This window comes from Nyctereutes procyonoides, unplaced genomic scaffold (genome assembly GCF_905146905.1).
Source record: "Nyctereutes procyonoides isolate TBG_1078 unplaced genomic scaffold, NYPRO_anot_genome, whole genome shotgun sequence".
NCBI lineage: Eukaryota > Metazoa > Chordata > Mammalia > Carnivora > Canidae > Nyctereutes > Nyctereutes procyonoides.
The window spans coordinates 28,740,514-28,768,296 of record NW_026575082.1 but is presented as its reverse complement, the minus strand read 5'-3'; the positions used below and the strand labels follow the sequence as shown (position 1 = coordinate 28,768,296).

Genomic DNA, 27,783 nt, shown 5'->3' with positions numbered 1-27,783 from the left:
GCAAAATTTGAAATAAAAGTATTATCTAATTCAAAGAATATTGTGGGGGTTAAATTAAATGGTTTACCTGATACGCCATGCTATCAAAATCCACGCACAGTGACACAATACCCTTACTAAATTACCACATTACACTAGAGAGAAGAACCAAGAGAAGGATGGGGGAACAGGAGGAAGCAAGAACACAGAATCTTGTTCTAAACAATTTCTTTGACAGTACTTCTTTGACAAGGCAATAAATACAAAGTGCAAATTCAACTAAGGCACTGTAGTATCATGAAAGCATACTTCAGTGGCATACATTCACTCATTGAGTTTTCCCTCAATATAAAAAATGCTGGTTTGAATACTAGTAATAAAAAGAAATTATAGGTAGATCAATCTATAGTTACATGGATCTCAAAGACCTCAAGTTAGTAATGGTTAAGAAGCCACTCTGAAAAGCAGTATGCGAGTTCCTCAAGAAGTTGAAATTAGAGCTACCCTACAACCCAGCAATTGCACTGCTAGGTATTTATCCCAAAGATACAAATGTAGTGAAGTGATATGAAGGGACACATGCACCCCAATGTTTATAATAGCAATGTCCAGAATAGCCAAACTATGGAAAGAGCCAAGATGTCCACTGACAGATGAATGAATAAAGATGACGTGGTATATAATGGAATATTACTCAGCAACCACAAAGGATGAATACTTACAATTTACATTAATATGGATGGAACTGAAGGTATTATGCTGAGCTTAGAAATAAGTCAATCAGAAAGACAATAATCATATGATTTTACTCATATGTGGAATATAAGAAACAGCAAACAGGATCAAAGAGGAAGAAAGGGAAAACTGAATGGGAAGAAATCAGAGAGGGAGACAAACCACGAGAAATTCTTAACTCTGGGAAACAAATTGAGAGTTGCTAGAGAGGAGATGGGTGGAGGATGGGGTAACTGGGTGTAGGGCATTACGGAGTACATGTGATATTACATGCAACTGATGAATTACTAATCTCTATATCTAAAACTAATAATGTACTGTATGTATATAAACCTGAACTTAAATTAAAAACAAAAACCCGGGCAGCCCTGGTGGCGCAGCGGTTTAGCGCCGCCTGCAGCCCAGGGCGTGATCTTGGAGACCCTGGAGTGAGTTCCGCGTCAGGCTCCCTGCATGGAGCCTGCTTCTCTCTCTGCCTGTGTCTCTGCCTCTCTCTCTGCATCTCTATGAATAAATAAATAAAATCTTAAAATAAAATAAAATAAAATAAATAAAAAATAAAAACAAAAACCCAAACCAAACCAAAACAAGATAATGATTGCTGGGCAGCATCCCCAGAGCTTCTGTTTTAATAAGTTTAGAGTAGCACTTCAAAATTTGCATTTCTGATAAGTTCCCAGATGATGCTCCTATTGCCAGTCCCAGAACCATACTTCATGGTAAATGAACAAATGAGCTAGAAGGCTTCCTATTAGAAAAATAGATAACAGAGCATAAGCCCAAGTGGAAAAAAAGTTTTTCTTCCAGTTACTGAAAAGTAATAAAGGTTTTGCCCTATCATCTGATAATTCAGAGAGCCTCAGAGGATATTCACATAAACTCTTTAAGCAAAAAAGTGAAATATAGAAACAAACACTTGCTTGAATGTTGTATATTTATGTCATCCCCTGAATAAAATAAAACAAAACAATACAAAACAACTTTCTTTCCTGCAAAGAACTAAATTATTTTGACAAATATGTTTTAATAGCATAGAAAACAATGTTTTTAGTTTTTGATTAATCAGTATTTCTTGGGAAAAATTAAAATCCTTAGACTAAAAAAAAAAATTAAGCAAAAATAAAAATTAGTACCTAAAAAATACTTTAAAAAGTAGTTAGCAACCCATTACCGGTCTCAGACTGGTATCAAACAACATGAGAGGCACCTAGTATAAAAACAACAACAAAAAAAGGATGTGCTTGATTCAGAAGAGAGGGCAAACATTTGCTCTGATAAAGCCAGCTAAATAATGGTGCTAACTGAAGATTACAGCCTCACAGTTCCAATTACAAGATGAAAAAAGCACTAATGGTGTAGCAGTTGGATAGGCTGTGTCAGTTACTATGATGCCAAGTGGGTGGTAGGCGGCAAAGAGCAAGTAGTTTTTAGGAAGACATAAGCAAAAAGGATGAATGATCATAAAAAATAAAATAAATCCCAGGGCAACAGACTTGACTCTTCAGGGGTAGAAACCCTCTCTACTACATATTATTATTGTAATACGTAGAGGTGGAAAAAAAACTGGATTAGTGTTACAGAACATGCCTGTAGGGCTCTTGGTAATGACAAAAAGGTTCTTTTTTAAAAAACCTGAGCAACTTAGGTCTGTGTTAGTTTGACCACTTCCCTGGATATAGATCTCCTGAGGATTAAGTGTCACATTTGAGATCATTATAGCTGTAGTGAAAACAAAATGGAGAAGTTCATTGTTAATATCCACAGAAGAAAGATACTTTTCTTTCCCAAAGGCCAGGTGCTATGAACACTGCCCAGAAAGAGAGGACTGCACCAAAATCCAGGCTGCTCATCATAGAGATCCTATTAAGAGCAGTAAAAAAATAAATAAAAAGGAAAACAAAAACCCTATCTTTTCTAGAAAACCCTATCTTTTCTTTTTACTTAATGTTTCAATGCATTGGTCTTGGTGAATACATATGTAACCTAGTAAACTACCTGCCTTTATTTATTATATGTGTTTATGTAAGAGTGAAAGTTGACTCCAAATTATAACCTTTTTCTTTATATATTACCACCAGACCAAATGGTTCAGAATACAAAATGGAAATGACTACTTATTTTTTTAACCATACAGGGACAATCAACATGGATAGACTCCTAGGATAATCCCTCAAGTCAGATTTATTTTTTTTAATTGAACTAGAGTTTGCACATGTTACATTAGTTCCAAATGTAAAATATAATGATTTAATAACTCTAAACATTATGCTCTGCTCACAAGGGTAGCTACCACCATCTGTCACCACACAACACTATGACAATACCATTGAGTATACTCATCTGTGACTTATACATTCCATAACTGGAAGCCTATACCTCCTATACCCCTTTACCCATTTGACCATCCTCCCACCATCCCCTTCCCCTCTGGCAACCATCAGTTTGTTTTCTGTATTTCTCAGTCTGTTCCTATATTTTTGTTGTTGTTATTTACTTATTTGTTTTGTTTTTCAGATCCTACATGTAAGTAAAATAATTTGGTATTTGTCTTTCTCAGATTTCACTTAGTATAACGCCCTCTAGGTCTATCTATGTTGTTGCAAATAACAAGATCTCATTTTTTATGGCTGAGTAATACTCCATTGTATATATACCATTAATCTGAACAAAAAAGTCAGATTGTTTTTAAATCTAGCGAACTGACCAAATATCTCTCAGCATGTTGATTAGCAACAGCATATAACATCTGCATTGTAACATAAAACCTGATTTTGAATTATCAGTCTTAAAGGACCCAGAATTATCACATCTTCTGAAGGCACAGATTATGACACCTGCTTTGTATAACCACCAGCTAGAGCTGAAGCTGTTCAATAAATTACTGAATTGATTTAATAAATATTTCAAAGTAAAAAACATATTGCTTCATCAAAATAATACTGTTGTTTTAAGTCCTTTCATGTCACAAATTTTAGGCACTCATCTTATCAGCTGTGTAAACTAGATATAAAGTTTTTGGTAATATAATTATATGGGGATAACATTCCATGACTAATTTGGCCCAAGAAAATAGTAAGATGGCTATGCAACGTATATTTGGCATATTCTCCAATTTCCATGTGTACATGTGTGAATTCCTGCATGCATATGTGTATGGGTAACACATACGTGTGTCTATGTATACATATAAAGGAGTTTATGGCTTCAATTTCAGAGAGTGCTTAAAGGAATATGTATTTACCATATTAAACACAAATTGTCACTGGGTGACATTACAAATAAAATAGAAGATAATACAACCTAAAAAAGGATTAAACATTTAAATGTATACGTGCCTCCCTGTATTTTAATGAGAAAACCGAGTAGCACAAGCTGATAAGGATTATCAATCAATTCAATTTAACAAATGTTTAGTGAATCAGTATGTATTATAAGGCTGTGGGAAAACCACTATAAGAGAAATGAGTATTAAAGTTGGTCTCTATCCTCAAAAAGCTTAAAATCTGATTGGAATAAGATATATGAACATAAAAATAGAAAAGGCAGTAAGAGTATAAAACAAGGGGTAAACTCACAAATTTAGTAAAGGAAAAACCTTAAAGAACATACAGTCTGCTTTTTTATAAGAGTAGAAATTGAGCAGAGATATTTTTTAAAACCTGCCAAGATCATACAACTTACATATAAGCAGCAGTTGTTACCTCTAGTGACACTCAATGCAGCGTTCTGTTAAAGTGGCAAGAAAAAAAAAAAAAAAAACAAAACCGTAAACATCAAAAAGAGCCATCAAAATCATCACTAGGCTTTTCTCTAAGTGAATAAAAGTATCAAATGAATGCATTCTTAAAGAAAATTCCTAGTATCCCAGATGTTCAAGGCCGACAATCTAGTTTTTTTTCCAAATGTGCACCTGCATAGTTTAATAAACATGTGTATTTTTATTTTTTTTAAAGATTTTATTTATTTATTCCTGAGAGACACAGAGAGAAGCAGAGACATAGAGGCAGAAGCAGACTCCTCACAGGGAGCCATATGTGGGATTCGATCCCTGGATATGGATCACACCCTGAGCCAAAGGCAGATGCCCAACCGCTGAGCCAGCCACCCAGGCGTTCCCTAAACGTGTATTTTTAAATTAGGTAACTTTAACATCAGAAAGTAACATGTTTATCATATAAACTTTGGAAAGCCAATAAGGAGTCATGTGGATAAGGATCTTGAGCAAAATGAAATCAGAGATCCCTATCCTTGCAATATCTATAAAACACACAAACAATTAAAAAGAAATGCCCTAAGGGCATTATGGGAAGATGGATTATGGAAAGTAGGAAGCACCAGGAATCTCCACTAGAAAGCAAGTGTACAGAACAGAATCTGATATAACTATTTTGGAACTCTAGAGTCTATTTAAGGTTTGTAATATCCAGAGAAAGGCTTGGAAAGCATATCGCCATTAATTTTGGTTAATTTCAGCTCTTTGCTCAGTAACAGCTATCCATCCCCCACTACTGAGCCCAGTGGGAGGCAGCTATGAACCTGTTACTGGAGTTCTTGCACACAGCTTGTGGTCATAGAATGGGTAAAAGGAATCCTAAGGCCCAAATGTCAGAGATTTGTGTTGATGGTGGTCTCTCATCTCTGAGAAATAGACAGGTTGCCATCATTATTCCATTTCCTCTTATTGTTGGAAGTCCCTCTTCCTTCTGAGAAAGAACTTCCACGGGATTTAAAAAGGCCAGTGCCACTTTTCTCTCCAGTGTTTACTTTTTTTTTTTTTTTATTTTAGATAGAGTGCTTGTTTGCTGGAGTGCAGAGGCAGGGGTGGGGCTGCAGTGGAGGGGTCAGAGGTAGAAAGAGAATCTTAGGCAGTATCCATACCAAGTGTTGAAACCAACATGGGGCTCCATCTCACAACCCGGAGATCAAGACCTGAGCTGAAACCAAGAGTTGGATACTTAACCAACTGAACCCCCCATGTGCCCCTACTATTCCTCTTTTTTGGGAGCCAGAGATTAAAGATTAGGACATTCAAAAAAAAAAAAAAACTGCATAAAATCGGGGAATTAGAAAGTCATGATGCATGCCCAGGGAAAGGTACAGGGTTACAGGGACTTGAAAGACCTTAGTTTTATCCCTTAAACTGATCTTTGGCAAAGGGGCACGCTACAACAATTTAAAAAATAAAATAATAAAGACAAAGCAGCAAACCCTGCTGAAGGGAGAAATCTGATTTTCAAAGCTACTAAATTATTAGTTTCAAATGGCAGTTTGTAAATAGAAAATACCAAGACATACAAAAGAACAAGACATACAAAAGAAAAGTATGCCCCTAATCTTCATGTTGTTCAAGGGCCAACAACACTTCTATTTCAAGAGTCTGTTAAGTGACAAAGTTAAGGAAAAAAAAATTCAAGAGGTCTATACTATAGTAATGTGAACAGACACTGTAACACTGTAAACCAAAGAAAGCATTTACAAGAGAAAACAAGTGAGAATGTGTCCTATTTACTTAGTTTTCAAAGCTGTCCAAGTAGGTCAAAGGTACAACAAAAGAATTTTTCCTGCCCTGCAGATGAACAAGCTCCAAGCTAACTGGTGCAAAATAATCCTCTCAGATAAAACCAGTACTTACAGACTTTTACTTAAAATACTTACCTAAAAAATTAAAGTTACATTAAGCTTAAATAATATTTAATACACACACTGACATTAATATCTTCACTTGATCTGTGTTAGCAAGTCATGTCATGTCACTAACAGCAACCTAGGAAACCTAAGAATGGGAGTTAAGTAAGAGATAGGTTAAAAGGGACACCACAGGGCATCCCGGTGGCTCAGCGGTTTAGCGCCTGCCTACAGACCAGGGCCTGATCTTGGAGACCAGGGATTGAGTCCCACGTTGGGCTCCCTGCATGGGGCCTGCTTCTCCCTCTGCCTGTGTCTCTGCCTCTCTTTGTGTCTGTCATGAATAAATAAATTAAAATCTTAAAAAAAAAAAGGGGGGGGGACACCGCATGGTTATTCATGTTGAGCTCATTACTACACAACATAGGTATATGAGCTCACTTGGGTAGAATTAATGAAGGCAGCTAACTTGATGTACTTAAAGATACTATGTTTTAAATGAAAGTGAAACAATTCAAACATTCCAAAAAAAACCTGTGATCTTTCCTGGAATGAAAAGTGCGGCCTATCAAAAGCATATTGCTAAATAAATAAATAGATAGATAAATAAAAAAAAATACATACATACATAAAGTAAAAAAAGTACGGCCTATCAAAAGCATACTGCTTAGCAAAAATAAAAATAAAAAATAATAAAGTAAAAAAACTTTACATAGAATCTTAAAAATGGAGATAGGAAAGAAATGGATTTTTGAAAGAAACTTGTGCTATGAAGAGAGCATTTTGAAAACTCTTTTATTTCTGATATTGTGGCTGAAAATGTATTATCTGTAAAAAATTGCCATACATAGGCATTAAAAACACTTATAAAGAGAACTAACATGTATTCCTATGAAGTGCATAAATAGGATTTATGTCCATCTGTTAGAAACATAACTTTTCAGTTTGGAAAAACAAAATTTCATGAGAAAAGATGAAATTTAGTAGAATTCCTACAAACTGTGTAAAACTGGTGGATAGGATTGAAAATGAAAAACGTACAAATTATTATTTTTTTTCAACAACCCTCTTTTGGACAAAACCCTAAAGTTCCAGCAGAGAGGAGTATGACTTTATGACATGAACTCTTAGTAAAATAAGATAAAATAAAATAAAGTAAAATAAAAAGATTTCTCTACGATGATAACTAAAGAAAACACTAAAAATAATAATACTATCACCAATCTTTAAGTAAAAGCAAAAATACAAATTTCACTATTGTTTACTTAGTGTCTAACTCAGTATGGCTGACATTTTTCAAAGAACATTAAGAATGGACAAAAATGGGGGCAGCCTGGGTGGCTTAGCGGTTTAGAGCCGCCTTCAGCCCAGGGCATGATCCTGGAGACCCAGGATAGAATCCCATGTCAGACTCCCTGCATGCAGCCTGCTTCTCCCTCTGCCTGTGTCTCTGCCTCTCTCTGTGTCTCTCATGAATAAATAAATAAAATCTTTAAAAAAAAAATGGACAAAAATGTTAGAACTTTGCCTCTCCATTTAGGAAAATGTTCTTGATTGGATAAACAGTCAAATAATGTAAAATGAAAGACACTTTACGAGAAATCTGTGGGTAGTTTCCATGTTTTGTTATTGTTCTTTGAGATGAAACTGAGTAAAGAATATATTTGAGCTATTTTTCAGCCAGGCAGAATTAGTTTCCACACTTATCTCTTGCCAGCTGGAGTGTTTGTAGCAAGGAAAGGATTAAAATATAATTAAAAGAAGGGCTGAAGGTGTGACAAATAAGGGACAAACAGGTATAAATTCCAGGTGTACTGACAAGCAAACATATATTTTTAGTACTTCTTTAAAGGATCAGGTGAAAATGTTGTCTATAAAATTAAGTGGGTTTAGTTAAGGTGGGGCACAGTCTCTGGTAAGATGTTTCCCTGAGCTCCTCCTCACACCTGAAGAGTAATCTCAAATAATTGCTTTTTTTGCATGTGATTTCTAGATAAAGCTGTCCACAGTAGAATTATTATTACTCCTGATTATATATTTTTTTTCTTTCCATTTGTTCCCAGTGAATATAGAGGGGAAACAATTTACTTAAGAAATCACTCAAATCAAACGAATCCAAAGTTTAACCATCTTTAGTCTAATTATATAACGACATGCTATTTTCTTCACTGATATTTTATAATGTCTAATATTTTATATTTAACATTCAAAACTGACCAAATAATTCATACTGAAAGGTCTGCAATTTTCCAGAAAAGCCATGTTCTCTCTTATTTCTTAGTTTTCAATTCTATATACCAATGTACCTGGAACCACATATACATATGGAGACATACCCATACACCTAATACATGTATATACATGCATACGTACATATATGTGCAAAGATACGTACACATATAAATTTTTTAGCAAATGTATTTACTTTGTAAAGTACCTATTAGAATCCTGACATTAATGAATATGCTCCCAGAGTTGTTTCTAAGGACACCAGTGGATCAATAGTCAACAAAATAAGTAAACACTATCCGTGAGAAAATCATTAACTTTAATGACACAAAATCTCCAGGTAAAAAAGGAATTTATAAGTTACTACAACATTTATGACTATTAACCATGAAACATCGTATGTAAGTATCAATTTTGTATTAGTGTAAAATAAAAACTTTTTAAAAATACACCTTTAAAATCTATTCACTTCTGAATTATATAGGCTAATGAAAGAAACACATATTTGCAAATAATCTAGAAATCCTTTCAGATTTTGAAATCTATTATATCATTCTACTGGCACTGACTTATAACTACATCTTAAATGTCACACAAACCAACAGTACCCGATTTTCTCTGAGCACATGGAATCTGACTAGAAATATGCTGAATAAGAAGAGGAATGAAGCTTGTGAACCAAAGCTAATGTGTTTACTTGGATGAATAAACAGTATAAAGGCAACAAAGACCTGAATCAATGAAACATCATTTTTTGGATGAAGGAAGGTATCATAATAGGACTTAATATTTAAGACCTAGGCACTAAAGTCAGTAAGAAGAGAACACATGTATATACTTTTGGTTTTTTTTTTTGAAAAACACATGAGTATGCTTTATACTCTTAAAGTATAGTATTGTACAGTATTGTACTTGCAAGAGCAATTACTCCAGGGTGTATGTTCCTTTAAAAAGAATAATAAATAGAATCCTCATCACTATTTAGTTTTTTCTCCCTTTGACATGCTCACAGTTGAATTTATGCAAATATAAATATGATATGCTACAACCCCAGTGAACCAATTAGCAAATGTTAATTAAACTACTTTTAGAAGGAAAAAATTGAAAACACTGTCTTAGAAACCACTTGAGAATCCCTAGAAATTATTCCATGTAAACTCGAAATCTTATAATTTACCCTAAAAACTTTAAGAACAGTTTGTTGTTTCTAATGAGACTCTTCCGCTTATGCACAAAGCATAAGGAAACCATATCCCTACAATATGAGTACTAGGGCCCAAGATTATAATCTTCCATTGTGTCTGCTAATGAATATACAGCCCCTATCCCTCATCAGCATGCTTAGATAACTGCCATGACAGTTGAAAAATCTCAGTTTAAACATTTATACTGTAGTAAGATCTCTACAAGTAATTGGATTTTTTAAAAAAGAGTACACCAAAAAAGTATTTTTTTTACTATAAAAAGACAGCTTAGAATTTTTTCTTACACAACGTTGTACAATACAGAGGAAAACTTCATCTTTTTGAGACTCCAAACCAGAATTTTCAGTAACTTACATTATTCTTTGTACTGCAAAATAGCTGTTCATCATGATGACTTTAAGACAATATCCAAAGTGTCTTCATAAAAGTTATAGACTCACTTATTTTTAGCAAGATCAAACATAACTCCCTCATTCTCACATATGAAAACACTGAGCACAAATTTACTCAGAAATCCAGTTATAGTCAGAGATTGAGGTTAAGCACTCAAGTGTAATATATCTATCCTTTTCTGCAAGCCACCCCCACTCAACTAAGGTTAAACTGATGATCAACTGTGAACAGACAGGTTCAAATATACTGTTTCCTTTATTCTTATGTAAACACCCTTCTCTGTTCTGAAAAAATTGCTATTCTTTGACTACTCTTTACCTCAATTGATTCTTTGAGGTAAAGAGAACAACAATAAAAACCACCAGCATTGAAACAAAACTCCCAACAATAAACAAAAGTACACAATACCTAGAAAAAAAAAATACAGGCCTTTGGACTTTATTCTATGCACCTGACATAACCTTTGTTAATAAAACTAGACAAAGAGCAGAAAATATAGATATATGGCTCACACAGAATTCATAAACAGAATCAACGATTCTGGATCAAATATTAGCTAACAGCCTAATAAATAAAAGATAAACTACCTTTTAGAGAACTGTAATAAGCTTTTAGAAAGCTTCAATTTATAATAGAATAGGTATCAAAATAAAACCAAGACTATATCCCTTCTTACTACTAATATTATTCTAGAGAAATCAAGCACCAATAAAACAAATCCCACTAGCATAATTTTATGTGGTTTTTATATATGAAAGGAGTTTTAAACTTTTTTCTTCAAAACAAAGTGAAACTGAAAGATTCCTTCAATCTGTAAAATGCTAAATTTTAGTTCTCCAAACTCATTTCAGCCATTGGAACATGTTTATATATACATCGTTAAACTACATATGCTTACTAATGAAAATACATCTATTTCTCAATCAGAGATTATTGTTTGGCCAAGTATCTGTAACGAGCTCTTATTTCAGTGACTAACTGTAGCATCCTATAATTGTGTTAATATAGTGAACTAATAAATAAAAAGTTCCATTATTTAACATCCCACTTTCCTAATTAACTACCATTAATGGAAAAATCAGTAAGTGATATTCTGAGGTTCATACAAAATCACTTAATGATAGAAAAAACAATCCAACCAGCAGATATAATAATTGTAAATATTTATGCACCCAACATAGGAGTATCTAAATATATAAAACTAATAACAGATGAAGAAGAAATTAACAGGACTATGACTTAGATGGACCTAACAGATATATACAGAACATTCCCATCAAAACCAGCAAAATATACATTATTTTCAAGTGCATGTGGACTTTTCTCCAGAATAGATCATGATAGGCTACAAAACAAGTTTCAGTTCAAATATTAAAATCATGTCATGTATCTTTTCCAATCACAACAGAATGACAAATCAATCACAAGAAAAAATCTGGAGAATACATAGAGGCAAAACAACATGCCACTTAACAGTTAATGGATAAATCAAAAAAAAAAATTAAAGAATAAAAAACACACGGAGACAAAACAAAACACAATATCCAAACTTTGGGAAGCAGCAAAAACTGTTATAAGAGGGAAGATTGTAGCAATACAGACTTATCTAAAGAAGCAAGAAAAATCTTAAAACAATCTAACCTTACACCCAAAAGAGCTAGAAAATGAACAGAAGCCCATAGCCAGGAGAAGAAAGGAAATAATGAAGATCTGAGCACAATAATGGAAATAAAGACTAAAAGCACAATATATCAATGAAACCAGGAGGTGGTCCTTTGAAAAGAACAATAATACTGACAAGTCTTTAGCCACTCATCCAAAAAAGGAGAGGACTCATGTAAAATCAGAAATGAAGAGGTAACAGTCAACATCAAAGATGTAAAAAAGATTGTAAGAGATTATGAAAAACTATATGCCAACAAATTGGACTACCTAAAAGAAATGGATAAATTCCTACAAACAGATAATGTACCAAAACTGAATCAGGATGAAAAACAATCTGAACAGATAATTTACTAGCAATGAAGTAGAGTAAGTAACCAAGAAACTCCCAAGAAGCAAAAGTCCAAAACCAGGGACACCTGGATGGCTCAGTCAGTTGGGCATCCAACTCCCGGTTTTGGCTAAGGTCATGATCTCAAGGTCATGAGATTGAGCCCCACGTCAGGCTTCACACTCAGCAAGGAGTCTGCTTGGGATTCTCTCTCTCCCTCTCCTGCTCACACATGAATGCTTATCTCTGAAGTAAATAAAATATTAAAAAAAAAAAAAAAAGTTCAAGACCAGACAACTTCAGAGGTAAATCCTACCAAATATTTAAAGAAGAGTTAACACCTATTTTTCTCAAACTATTCCAAAAAAACAGAAGAAGGGTAACTGGGGATCCCTGGGTGGCGCAGCGGTTTGGCGCCTGCTTTTGGCCCAGGGCGCGATCCTGGAGACCCGGGATCGAGTCCCACGTCGGGCTCCCGGGGCATGGAGCCTGCTTCTCCCTCTGCCTGTGTGTCTGCCTCTCTCTCTCTCTCTGTGACTATCATTAAAAAAAAAAGAAAAAAAAAATTAAAAAAAAAAAGAAGAAGGGTAACTTCCAAATTCATTCTATGAGGCTGGCATTACCTTGATACTAAAACCAAATAAACACTATAAAAAAAGAAAACTACAAACTGGTATCTCTGATGAACAATTACAAAAAACTTCAACAAATAGCAAACCAAATCCAACAATACATTAAACATATCATTCACCAGGATCAGGTGGGATTTATTTCAGGGATGCAAGGGTGGTTTCAGTATTTGCAAACCGATCAACATAACACATCCCATTAACAAGAGAAAAAATATAAACCCTATGATCATCTCAGTAGATGTAGAAAAATCGCTTAACAAAAGTAACACATCCATTCATGATAAAAACTCTCCACAAATTAAGTTTTGATGAAACATATCTCAACATGATAAAGGCCATATATGAAAAACACACATCAAACAATGGGTAAAAACTGAGAGCTCTTCCTCTAAGGTCAGGAACAAGACAAGGATGTCCACTCTAACCAATCTTATTCAGCACAGTACTAGAAGTCCTAGCCACAGTAATCAGTTGTGGAAAATAAATAAAAGGCATTCAAAGTGGTAAGGGTAAGTAAAACTCATTATTTGTAGATGACCTGGCATTACATATACAAAATCCTGGGGGGGGGGGGGGGGAGGAAAGAAAACCCTGAACACCCCACCCAAACTACTAGAATAGATAAATGAATCCAGTAAAGTCGCAGAATACAAAAAGCAACATACAAAAATCTGTTGCATTTCTATACACTAATAATGAAAGTGCAAGAGAGAAATCAGGAAAAACAGTCCTATTTACAATTAAAACAAGATGAATAAAATACTTGGGAGTAAAGTTAAGAAAGTGAAAGACCTGTATGTGGAAAAACATAACACACTGAGGAAAGAAATTGAAGACAATACAAATTAAAAGATATTCTATACTCCTAGACTATACGAACTAATATTGTTAAAGTATGCATACTACCCAAAGTGCTCTACAGATTGAATGCAAATCCCTACCAAAACTAGCACTGTTCACAAAACTAGAATAACACTAAAATTTGTATGGAATCACAAAAGATCCTGAATAGCTAAATCAACGTTGAGAAAGAAGATATTACAATCCCAGATTTCAAGATATACTACAAACCTATAGAATCCAAACGGTATGATACTGGCACAAACATAGACAAAAGATCAACAAAATAGAAAGTCTAGAAATACACCATGCTTTTAAAGTAAATTATTCTATGACAAAGCTAACAACAATATACAAAAGGGAAAAATGGTACTGGGAAAACTGGACAACTACATGAAAAGAATGACACTGGACCACTTTGTTATACCATATACAAAAATAAACTCATAATAAAGATTTAAAGGGAAATCTGAAACCATAAAACTAAAAGAAAATATAGGCAGTAATTTTTGACATTGGCCACAGAAACATTTTTCTAGATGTCTCCTCTGGCAAGGTAAATAAAAGCAAAATTAAACTAATGGGACTACACTGAAATATAAGGCTTTTGTACAGCCAAGAAAACTATCAACAAAACTATATGGAAGATGATATCTGCAAATGATATATTGGATAAAAGATTAATATCCAAAATATATAAAGAACTTACCCAACTCAACACCAAAAAACCACAATCCAGTTAAAAAGTAGGCAGAAGATCTGAGTAGTCATTTTCCCCAGACATACAGATGAACGAACACATGAAAAGACGCTCAGTATTACTAGTCATCAGGGAAATAAAAATTGAAAACACAAGGAGTTATCACTTTATACCTACTTTATATCTGTCAAAATGGCTAAAATTGAAAACACAAGAAATGACGAGTATTGGTGAAGATGTATAGAAAAAGGAACCCTCATGTACTGTTGGTGGGAATGCAAAACTGGTGAAGCCACGGTGGAAAAGCGTATGGAGGTTCTTCAAAATTATTAAAAAATATAATTACCAAATGACCCAGTAATTGCAATACTAGGTACTGACCCAAAGAATACAAAAACACAAATCTAAGATATATATATATACATATATATATATATATATATATATACATGTCTTTCTATATATTAAATATACATAAAGACATATATTAAGTATATATTAAATATGTTACATAATATAAAATCAAATATACTTAAATAAAAGGTATCTTTTATATGTATAAATGAATATATACAAAATATGTATTAAGGGGATCCCTGGGTGGCGCAGTGGTTTGGCGCCTGCCTTTGGCCCAGGGCACGATCCTGGAGACCCGGGATGGAATCCCACGTCGGGCTCCCGGTGCATGGAGCTTGCTTCTCCCTCTGCCTATGTCTCTGCCTCATTCTCTCTCTCTCTCTCTCTCTCTCTGTGTGACTATCATAAATAAAATAAAAATTAAAAAAAAAATAGAATTAAAAAAATATGTATTAAGGACATATGTTCTTTATATGTATAAAGGATATATATAAAAACATATCTTTTTTACATATATACCTTAAAAACATATATGTACACGTACACACACACACACCTATGCATATTGCAGCATTATTTATAATAACTAAGTTATGGAAGCAATTCAAGTGTCCATCCACAGATGAATGGTTAAAGATGGTGTGGTGGAGACAATGGAACATTACTCAGCCTTGGAAAAATAAGTGAGATCTTGTCATTTATAACATGAATGAACCTAGACTTGATTCATATGTGGATTTTAGGAAACAAAACAAAACAAAACAAAGAGACAAAAAATCAAGCTCTTAAGTACAGAAAACAAATATGTGGTTGCCAGAGGGTAGATGGGTTGGGGGATGGTTAAAATAGATATAAAGAAGACATTAAGACTACACTTATCTTGATGAGCAATGAAATAAGTACAGTGTTAAATCATGTTAGACACCTAAAAGTAGTAATACATGTTAATTAAACTTGAATTAAAAAAAAGTAAACTTCATTTTTAAAACATAGTTCTTTCTCATTAAAACTAAATTTAAAAAGATTATATGGTATCATATTTGGCATACAAAATTAAAACGTTCTGTGTTTGAGTTAACACGATAGTCTGTATCGGTGAGGTTGTGTATAATGGAAGCAACACAGAATAATGGTACAAACACATATTATTATTATTATAAGGCTCAACTTTATACAGACTTCAATCTTGCAATTCCACTTCCAGAAACTTTCTTAAAAGAAATAGTTACATAGAAAAATGCCTAAAGATATTTAATATATAGATATAAGAAAGAAAATTAAAAGCCACTGGAGACTATGTCATGATACACAAACAATGAAAAACACTCTTCAACAACAGTCCTAATTAAATTTTAAATTATTTTTAAAAATTAAATACCACTAAATTATTTTTAAAAATTGAATACCATTGGAGGCTATGTCATGATACACACACAGTGAAAAACACTCTACCACAATAGTCCTGACTAATTTGATTTTAAAATAAAAACAACAACAAAAAAACAACAACAAAAACATGATATATTGCTCAAAATGGATCAAGGTTTTCTGTCCAACATGTAAGGAGCTTGGAAGTTAACACTCCTATCCTCACAGCAAGGAAAAATCTGAACGAACTGAAAAAACAAGAACTCTTCTTAGTTCTGTAAGAATGGTGTCATAGGGCAAACTGTTTCTTCTAATATTAGACATACACAGGCACATATAGAGGATCACAGCTTACTGGAGCAGATGCCCAGGAATAGAAACAGCACTGGAGGCAATTCCAAAGTAGGAAAACTGAAAATTTACCAAATTGCTGGAGCTCAATGTTTATAAGTTTAAGAGTTAAAAGCTCCAGGAAGGCTGAATCTTAGAGAAGACTCCACATTTTTCCATGTTTTTATCTCCAGGAACCCTACTAGGTTTGCAGCAAGGATCAGAAAATAGTTTCCTCATTTCAACAGGGATACGGAAAAAACAGTCATACTGAAATACATCTGGAGAAGGAACATTCTGTCCTCCTTGTTTAACAAGGCTTGCCCACAAAGCAAGGTATTTTACCAGAGCCTAACTGACCTGGGTAAGGGAAATACCCAACTCCAGCCCCTTCTTGCCTTCCTGACTCACTTAGAGGGGGTAATGTGTGTTTGTATGGAGGGGAAGTTAAGCAGTACCTGTAAAGGTCACAGCACAGGGCATACACTCACACACAAAAAACCAAGACCTAATTATAAGAATATATAATGCTTCCCCACCCCCAACATTTTATTGCCATATAAATAGGGCTCCTGTACTAAAGTACTTAAAAGTGAAAGAACTCTCACATCCTGTTTTTGAACTCTCTAGAGAATTCCAAAAAAAAAAAAAAAAAAGATGGAGATAAAAGAACACAAAAGAAATTTTAGCTTCTGACACCTATGAGTACAACAAACAATAAAACACAGCCTACCTTTAAGCTGAATAAACACAAAAACCTCACACTAAAGACTTATGTACACTCAGTTCTTTATACACAGTACATCGTTTCTGGCTTTCAACATGTTACAAGGCATATTAAAAGGAAAGAAAGACATAACTTGAAGACACAGAATGAGGCTCAGATCTAACAAAGATTTTAGTATTACCAGACTAGGAGTATAAAACAACTATGACCAATACACTAAGGGCTCTAATGGAAAAAGCACATAACCTGCAATTACAGGGAAGCAAAGATGGAATTTCTAAGAATGAATCAAAAGGAAATACCAAAAATCAAAAATACTAAAAAATAAAGAATGGTCTGATATAGTTAGCAGTACAGAAAAGACATAAGAAAAAAATGTTATAAGGAATAGAAATAAGGAATTAGGAATATCCTGTTACATGATGCCTGTACTAATCATTAAATGGTATAGTGTTCTTTGAAAATGAGTTTGTATTGCTCATGCATGTACACTGCAAACTCTAAAACAATCACTGAAAGTAAAAAACAAGTAGAATTTATAACCTGAGAGAAAAAAAGAAAAACCCTGAATTATGTAAAATACTCAATTAAAACAAGAGAAGGCAGAAAAAGAATGGAGAAAAAAAAGAAACAAAAGACAATCGTAACAACAGAAAAACAGCAATATATCTGGTAGCTGTTAATCCAACTACATCAGCAAGGACTTAAATGTTTAAGTAAATATACCAAGGAAAAAAGAGATTGTCAGACTGCATAAAAAAACAAGACCCAATTATATGCTGTCTCCAAGAAACCTACTTTACATATAATGAAACAAATCAAAGTATAGAGACAAATAAAGATATATGCTAATCAAAAGAAAGTTGAAGTAGCTAATTTTGCTACCAATTTCAAAGCAGACAGACATATCAGGAATAAAACACATTACATAATGAAAAAGGAATTAATTCCCCAATAAGATATAACAATACTTACATATAAGATATAACAATACTTACATATCCATGTCTAGCAGAGCGTCAAAAAACATGAAGCAAAAAAATGATAAAAATGCTATAAGAAATTGATGAATCACTCATATACTTGGAAACATCAATATTCCTCTACTGGTAATTTACAGAAAATCAAGAAAGATATACCTGAATTGGACACGACCATCAGTCAAATGGATCTAATTATATTTATAGAATATTGCATTCAACAAGAACAGAAAACACATTCTTGTCAAGCTCACAGAGCACATTCACCAATGAAGACCACATTTTGAGCCACAAAATACACCTCACATTTGAAAGAATAGAGATCATATAAGGAATGCTCTACTTCATAATAGAAAGATACCAAGAAAATCCCGTAACACAGAGATCACACAACACACTTCCAAATAACACATGGGCCAAAGGTGAAAAATCAAGAAAAATAGAAACTGAGAAGGAAAATGAAAATGCATATGGAACTTACCAAATATAAGGGATGCAGCAAAGCAGCCCTTAAGAGGACAATTTATAGCACTGAACACATAGAAAAGAAAAAAAAAAAAAAACCTAAAAAAAAAATCAATCCAAGTTTTTACCTTAGAAAACTAGAAAAACAAATTCAACACAAACTTTGCAAAAGAAATAATACAAATTAGAATAGAAATCAATCAGGAAAATCAGCAAAATAACTGGCTCAGTTTATATTTAAAATTTATTAACATCTTGCTAGCCTAAGAACAAAAGATTTTAAAATACATAAATGATGATTATCAGAAATGAAAGCAAGACCATTAGTACTGACTCTATGAACATTAAAATGCTGATCATAAAAATTATGAACTCTATGCCCACAAATATGATACCTTGATGAAAGAACCAATTCTTTGAAAGACACCATCTAACAAGTATACGAGAAAAAACAGATAATCTGAATATATTTACATGTATTAATAAGTAGCCTTTATTTATTAAACAGAAATCATCAAGGCTAGATAGATCCACTGATAAACTCTACCAAACATTTAAGGAAGAAATGATATTAATTCTTTACAAATGATACCAAGTCTCTTGCAAGAAATAAAGGTAAAGGAAAACTTTCTAATTCGTTGTATGAGGTAAGTTTTACCCTAGTAAGAAAAGCAGACAATGACATTACAAAAAAGGGAAACTATACAAAAGTATCTTTCATAAATACAGATGCAAAAATTCTCAAAAAAATTAACAAGTTCAATCACGCGGTATATAAAAATAAAAAAATTAAAAAAAATTAAGTGGGATTCATTCCAAGTATGCAAGGCTCATTCACCATTCCTAAAGCAAATGATGTAATTCATAACAACAGGACACAAAAATAAGATTTTATCAAGAGATGCAGAAAAAAACATTTATTTCATAAAATCTGCCACCCATTTAAAAATATACTAGGGACTGGGGCACCTGGGTGGCTCAGTCAGTTAAGTGTCCAACTCTTGATTTAAGTTGTCATGATCTCAGGGTTATGAAGTTGAGTCCTGTGTCAGGTTCTATCCATGCTGAAGCCTGCTAAGGATTCTCTTACCTTTTTCCTCTGCCCCTCCCCCACCCAATGCTTGTGCATGCCTGCATGCTGTATCTCTTAAAAACAAAACAAAACAAAACAAAAAAGCCAAAAATCAAAATCCCCAAAACACCAGAAATAGAAGGGAAAAAACATCTACAAAAAAATCTACAGCTAACACCACTTTTAATAGTGAGAAACTACATGCTTTCCCACTAAGATCAAGAATAAGGATCACCACTGGCATTCAAATATTACTCGAACCCTTAGTAATGCAATAAGAAAAGGAAATAAAAGGTGTATAGATAGGGACAAAGAACTAAAACGGTCTCTATTTGTAGATGACAAGATCAGATAGGTAGAAAATCCCAAAGAATACACATACACAGACAAACTACTGGAATTAATAAACTACTCTAGCAAAGTTGCAGGACACAAAGTTAATATACCAATGTCAACTGCTTTCCTATACACCAATAATGAACTGGAATTTTAAATTAAAAACACAGTATCATTTCTATTAGTACCAAAGAAAAACCACCCACAGAATACTCACATATAAATCCAGTAACATACAAGATGGATGTAAGGAAAACTATAAAACTCTGATGAAAAAAATCAAAGAGGACCTAAATAAATAAACATATTCTATGTACATGCATAAGAAGACTCAGTATTGTTATTGTGCCAGTTCTTCCGATCTTAATCTAAGGATTCAATGAAATCTCAAAATTCTAAAGTTATTCTGTGAATATGATAAACTGATTTTAAATTTTACATGGAAAGAAAAAACACACAACACACAATATTGCAACAGAACAAAGTCTGAGGTCAGAAACTACCCACTACAAGACGTACTATAAAATTAGGCTAATATATACAAATGACCTCTGGACAACAAGAGTTTGAACTGCTTGGGTCTATTTCTACATGCTTTTTAAAATATACAAATACAGTACAGTACTGTAAATGTATTTTCTCTTCCTAATGATTTTCTTAGTAACATTTTCTTTGCTCTAGGTTACTTTACTACAGCATAAGTACATATAACATACAAAATATGTTACCAATTGCTTATGTTATAGGTAAGGCTTCTAGTCAACAGCAGACTATTAGTAGTTAGGTTTGGGGGGAACTTGAGTCATTCACTCATTTTGAACTGTACGGGGGGTTGCAACCTGGGTTGTTCAAGGGTCAACTGCATAGTGTGGCAATGACAATAGAAAAATAAATGGAACAGAATAGAAAGCCAGATACAGACACATGTAAATATTTCTGACAAAGAAGAGAAGATAATTCAACAAAGTCTAATGGTACTAAAACAAGTGAACACATACGGGCAAAAAACTAGTTGGCAGAGAACATTAACCTTTCATAAAAATTAACTCTAAATGGCTCATAGACCTATACATTAAATGCAGAACTGTGTAACTTCTAAAAAGGAATACAGAGTGGGTGGGGGGATAGGGTAACTGGGTGATAGGCATTGAGGGCACACAATGAGATGAGCACTGGATGTTAATGTTGGCAAATTGAATTTAAATAAAATTTTAAGAATCTTATTCCAGACTATAAACAAGATAAAAAAGGAATACACAAAAAAATAAATAAATAAATAAAAAGGAATATACAATAAAAAAACCTATGTGACTATGGGTTTGGCTTTTTTTTTTTTTTTAAGATTTTATTTATTTATTCATGAGAGAGACAGAGAGAGAGAGAGAAAGAGAGAGGCAGAGACACAGGCAGAGGGAGAAGCAGGCTCCACGCAAGGCAGCCCGACATGGGACATGATCCCAGGTCTCCAGGATCACACCCTGGGCTGCAGGTGGCGCCAAACCACTGCACCACTGGAGTTGCCATATATATATATGTTTTTTGTTTTTTGTTTTAAAAAGCAGACTCCACACTGGGCTCCAATGTGGGGCTTGAACTCATGAACCTGAGATCAAGACCTGAGCCTGAATCAGATGCTTAACTGACTGAGCCACCCAGGCATCCCTGGCAATGAATTTTTAGATATAACATCAATAGCACAATTCAGTAAAGAAAAGAATTGATAAACTGAATTTTATTTAAATTAACAGCTTTTGCTCTGCAGAAGACACTGTTGAGAGAACAAAAATAAAGACTGAGACAAAATATTTGCAAAACACATATATGATAAAAGACTGGCATCCAAAGCATACAAAGAGCCTTAAAACTCAAAAACAAACAAAAAAGGTTTAAAAATTAACAAAAGATCTGAACACTTTACCAAATAAAATACACAGGTGGTAAATAAACATATGAAAAGATGCTCAGTTTCATATATCCCTAGGGAATTGCATATTAAAACCATGACATTTCAGTCTACATGTATTAGAATGTCCAAAGTCACATAATGATGGCAAAAATGCTGCTAAGAACAAAGAGTAAGAACTCTGATTCACAGGGTACCTGGGTGGCTCAGTCAGGCATCTGACTCTCGGTTTTGGCTCATGAGCCCCATAAGGGGATCTGCACTGATTGTTGAGTCTGCTTGAGATTCTCTCTCCCTCTCACACTCCTCTTTCTCTCAAATAAAATCTTATAAAAAAAACAAACTGCAGACTAGCATGTAAAATGGTACATCCACTCTAGAAAACACTATGGCAGTTTACAAAATTAAACCTGCTTTTACCACACCAATCTGGCAATTATGCACCTTGGTATTTATCCCAATGAGTCAAGGACTTATGTCCACACAAAAACCTGCACCAGACTATTTCTAACAATTTTATTAAAAATTGCCAAAACATGGATGCAACAAAGATATCCTTTAATAGGTAAACAGATCAACAACTGTGGTACATCCATAAGATGAAATCTTATTTCGTGCTAAAAACAAATGGGTTTATCAAGCTAGCTTAAGACATCAAGGAAAGTTAGATACATACTGCTAGGGGAAAAGGACAATTTGAAAATGATACACATTGTATCATTCCAACTATATGGAAAAGGCCAAACTATGGAGATAGTCAAAAAGATCATGGTTGCCAAGAGTTCAAGAGAAGGGAGGATGGTAGAGCACAAGAGACTTTTAGGGCACTTAAATGATTTTCTGTAACACTGTCACCATGGATATTATGGTACGTTTGTCAAAACCCTTACGTATGACACATTACAAATCTTAATCTAAACTATGAATTTTCCTTAATAATAATTTATCAGTACTAGTTCATCAATTGTGACAAACACATCACTCTAGGCAAGATGCTAATAAGGCAAATGGTGTTAACAGTAGGGGAGCTAGGCCAGTGGGAATATATGGGAATTTGTTGTACTCACTAGTCAGTTTTCCTGTAAACCCTCAAATTGCTCTAAATGATGAGTCTATTAATTAAAAAAAAATATCCAAAAAGACAAGGATGGATCAAAGTCACAATCTTAACTTTTCCCGGTCATTAACTATGGTGATCCCAAAACACATGGGAAAATAACAGACCTCAAAACTCTCCTCTTTTTAAGGACAATTTGTGAAAAACCCAGGTGGGAACACAAACTTAATGGAAGATTTGTGAAAATGAAATATAAGCACAAGAGGCAGTCAGTTTCAAGCTAGTAAAACAGGAAACTTATAAGATGAAAAGCTGTATAAAATAAAATATATAGCTTTGGCAGAGTATGACCCTACAGGTGGTGTGTCTGCAAAAACAATAATGGCAATTCAAATGAAATATTAGCTATTTTAAAACTAATTCATCTTTTTTTTTACCAGAAATCAGAAGAGTATCCATATATAAAAGTAAGCATACTACAATATGAAAATAAGAAAAATACTTGTATTTTATTCATTCTTGTTAACACTGATCATGGCACTAGTTAGGAATATAGTTCCCAGAGATTGGCAGGGTATTTCTACAATACAAAGCAAATAAACACAGATATACTTTGTAAGAATGTATAATGGAAAGATGTTAGTTATGTATCATTCCTTTTAAAAGTACAGGATGGGTGCCTGGATGGCTCAGTCCTTTAAGCAAGCATCTGACTCTTGATCTAGGTTTAAGTAATGATCTCAGGGTGCAGCCCAGCATCAGGTTCTGAGCATCGAGCCTGCTTAAGATTCTCTCTCTCCTTTTCCCTCTGTTCCTCCTGCCTGTGCAAGCGCACACACTGTCCTCTCTTTCAAAAAGAACCCTTAAAAGAAGTACAGGACAAAACTTTATGATCCAGCTCTGATAGCAAATTTATAGAAAATGGTCTAAAATTACATGTATCAACTTCTTAGAATTATTTCCAGGTACAGGAATAATACTGTATTATTATTATTTTCATTTTGTCTCATTACTTTTACAGTGAATGTATATTACCTTTTATAATTTTCAAAAACAATTATCCTGCACCTTTAAATCAAATAATATGTAATTTGACTACATAAAGTTATCAATGCTAACACTAAACATTTTATTTTAGCTTCTAAACATATGTCATATATGAATTTCATTTCAATATAAATTTTTAATACATGATGCCCACCAGACATTGCATCAGAGTGGTGCTATATATAACACACTGAATATGATTCAAACAACAGAACTCAACTCTAATGGCTATTAGTTGCAATACAGCTTATAGGAAATATTTTTGGTTTTTACTCATTTTAAAGTAAGTTAATTAAGAGATACACAAACCTAGAAGTGATTTTTTCAAGAAAACAACATAAGCTGACATTTCTGGGTCATCCATATAAAAAAATATATACTCTTATAATGGCGGCAAGATGAAAGCATATGGAAAAAGTGAAAATGTGGGTGCACACCGAAAGAAAAGCTTAACATACTTAGACCTTTAATCTTGTCAAATCTGACCTCAATCTTTGGGTCAAACCATCATAGTAATTTCATTGCTATATTAATCAAAGAAGCAGTATATCTAAGATTTTATTATGTTTTTACTGGAGATGAGAAAGGACACTGGGAGAATGTGATATTAAGAGGAAAAAAGAAATCAGGAAAAACTAGCAAACCCAGCAGATGCTTCTTTGAAGATAAGCACCTCAAAAAGAATCTGGAGTGAACTGAGGGAATAAGGACACCTGGGTGGCTCAGTTGGTTAAGTATCTACCTTCAGCTGAGGTCATGATCCCAGGGGTCCTGGGATTGAGCCTCCCATCCGGGCTCCCTGATTGGCGGGGGAGCCTGCTTCTCTCTCTCTCCCTCTACCACTCCAAGTACCACACAAGCCCTTGCTTGTGCTCTCTGGCGCTCTCTGTTGAGTAAGTAAATCTTTAATAAAGAGGGGAGGGAATAAACTGAAATAGAAGAAGGGGAAAAACTGTCAATTCCAGATTTAATCTACCTCGTAATTTATAATGGTCATCTAATATCTCACTTTCCTATTAAAGCATTTTGTAAAATGTAGTCTCATTGGGCAATCCTGTTCAAATAGGGTAAACACATAACAAGGTCACTTAATGACCATTATTTTGGGCAGCCCCGGTGGCTCAGCGGTCTAGCGACGCCATCAGCCCAGGGTGTGGTCCTGGAGACCCAGGATCAAGTCCACATAGGGCTCCCTGCATGGAGCCTGCTTCTCCCTCTGCCTGTGTCTCTGCCTCTCTCTCTCTCTCTGAGTCTCTCCTGAATAAATAAATAAAATCTTAAAAAAAAAAAATAACCAGTATTTTAATTTGGGCTAGAATTCAACTTCAAAAAATTGCAGCACTAAAGTAGTTAAATGGACTCCTCTATCCCACTCAATCAGAAGGCTCTATAGAGTAACAAATAAGAACTCTACATTGAGGAATACCAGGCACAGCAGAAGATGAGGGTATCATAAAAAAAAAAAAAAAAAAAAAATCAGGGGCACCTGGGTGACTCCGTTGGTTAAGCAACCAAGTCTGGATTTTGGCTCAGGTCATGATCTCAGGGTTGTGGGACCGGGCTCGGCATGCAGAGTCTGCTGGTTCCTTTCCCCCTGCCTGCCTCCCCAGGTCGTTCTATCACTTAAATGAATAAATAAATAAAATCTTTAAACATAAAACCAAATGTTGTGATTCTTGTGCTGTTTTCACCTGGTTCTCAAAGCACTGGAAATCAGGCTTATGCTGTGAGCAAGGTTTCTCATAATAGGTACTAATGACATTTTGAATTACTTCTCTGTTGTGGGTGGCTGTCTTATGCATTATAGGATGTTCAACAGCACCTGCAGCTTCTATCCACCAGTTTTCAATAGCAATTCACCCTTAATAATCACACGTCTCTGGACATTGCCAAATGTCTCCTGGGGGTCACAGTATCACAGCAGAGAATCACTGACTTAGAGGCAAAAAATTGGAAAATTCTTCTCATTGGGCTCTTACTAGCCTAAGAGAAAAGGCTTCGAAATAACACACAAAACAGCAGATATCGGGGTTCCCCAAACCAAATATGCTCCAACTAAATCTTTCCACAGGGAGATCTAGTAATATCTAGCAAGCCTCCGCCAAATTCACAGAGCATGAAATAGCTTCTTAATGCCCTTCACATAAATTTGAACACACAATCAAGGATCACAAGATAGCTGAGAAAAGCCTCTAAGATGAAAGCCTTTAAAACATCCTAACAGAAAGGATAACTTAGAGAAAACAGAGTAAGCAGGGTGAAATAAACTTCAAAACGTAACTTTAATACATGAAGAGAAAAAGTATCAGGATGCCATTTTAAAAATGTAGAGATCAAAAGAGGTACTGGAAATTAAAAATATAACAATAGAAATTAAAATCTTAAATGTTTTTTTTTAAATCCAGAAAGTAAAAAAAAAAAAAAAAAAAAAAAAAAAAAATCCAGAAAGTGTCCAAGAAACTTAAAGCAAAAGAATGGCAAGAGAAATACACCTAAGAATATAGTATCTAATTGCAATTTCAGAACCAAAACCACAGACAAGGAAATTAGAGTAAAAGTATCAGAAACTTTCTCAGAACTAAGGAATAGAAGTTGCCAGAAAGAACCCATGAAATGTACAGCAAAGTGGATACCTATAGACTTATAACTCACATCACTATTACTTTTTTTTTAAAGGTTTATTTATTCATGAGACACACACACACACACACACGCAGAGACACAGAGGGAGAAGCAGGGTCCATGCGGGGAGCCCGACGTGGGACTTACGTGGGACTCAATCCCAGGTTCCCAGGATCACGCCCTAAGCTGAAGGCGGCGCTAAACTGCTGAGCCACCCAGGCTGTCCCACTGTGACAATTCAGAACACAAGATATCCTAAAGAGAACCTTCTATAAGCTTCAAACAAATAGGGTGTGGAAGCTTCCACTGAGAAGAAAAAAATGAAATGCAAAGTGTTGAAAATAAGAATAGCATCAGATTTTATATCAAACACTAAAAATTCGCTCGCAATTCTGGAGAAAAAACATTTCCAACTTGGAATCCTACACTCAAATAAGTTAGAATAATCTAAAGACATTTAGAGATACCCAACACCTCAAAACATTTGCCTCTCAGCTACTGGAGACTCTGAGCAAACAAAATGAGGATAACCATTAACCTCAGTGGGTAACTATTAATCCTTAATGATGATAACGGACATTAAAGAAATTCTAAACCATACCCTCAAAAGAAAAAAAGATCCCCAAAGAAAATTCAGATATGCAAGATTTAACACAAGACAAGGAATTACATGGAATACAGGAGAGGATCCATCACAGGATGGAGAGAGGTTGCATGAGGGGTGACCATATCAAGCAGCCAGTCTAAACGGAAGACCAGAATGTTCTAGAAGAAATTACTCAATGATGGTTAAACTGATTTAAAACCCTATGGAGGGGATCCCTGGGTGGCGCAGCGGTTTGGGGCTTGCCTTTGGCCCAGGGCGCGATCCTGGAGACCAGGGATCAAATCCCACGTCGGGCTCCCGGTGCATGGAGCCTGCTTCTCCCTCTGCCTGTGTCTCTGCCTCTCTCTCTCTCTCACTGTGTGACTATCATAAATAAATAAAAAAAATTAAAAAAATATTTAAAACCCTATGGAGAGGATATGCTAACAACGAGTAGATCTTTTGGGACTGAATTACTGATAAACATTGAGAAAGTATACAGACATAGAATGATTATCAACCAAAAAGTAAGGTGTCACTGGAATGATGGAGGAGGGTTTGGAAAAACCTCAATTTAAATAATCAAGACAGGAAGTCAACAG

General features: G+C 34.4%; 1 protein-coding gene across 3 annotated transcripts in view; it reads right to left on the bottom strand.

The window, feature by feature from the left end:
- The window catches only part of LOC129514450 (origin recognition complex subunit 4), an 85,270-nt gene that overhangs the window by 51,027 nt on the left and 6,460 nt on the right, over window positions 1-27,783 (bottom strand). Inside the window, exon 1 of one of the 3 annotated variants that reach the window (XM_055333032.1) lies at window positions 4,396-4,440. The exons of the other annotated variants lie outside the window; for them this stretch is intronic. The gene's annotated coding sequence lies outside the window, so the exon portion shown is untranslated. Of the gene's footprint in view, window positions 1-4,395; window positions 4,441-27,783 lie in introns of those variants that run through there. 3 annotated transcript variants of the gene reach the window in all.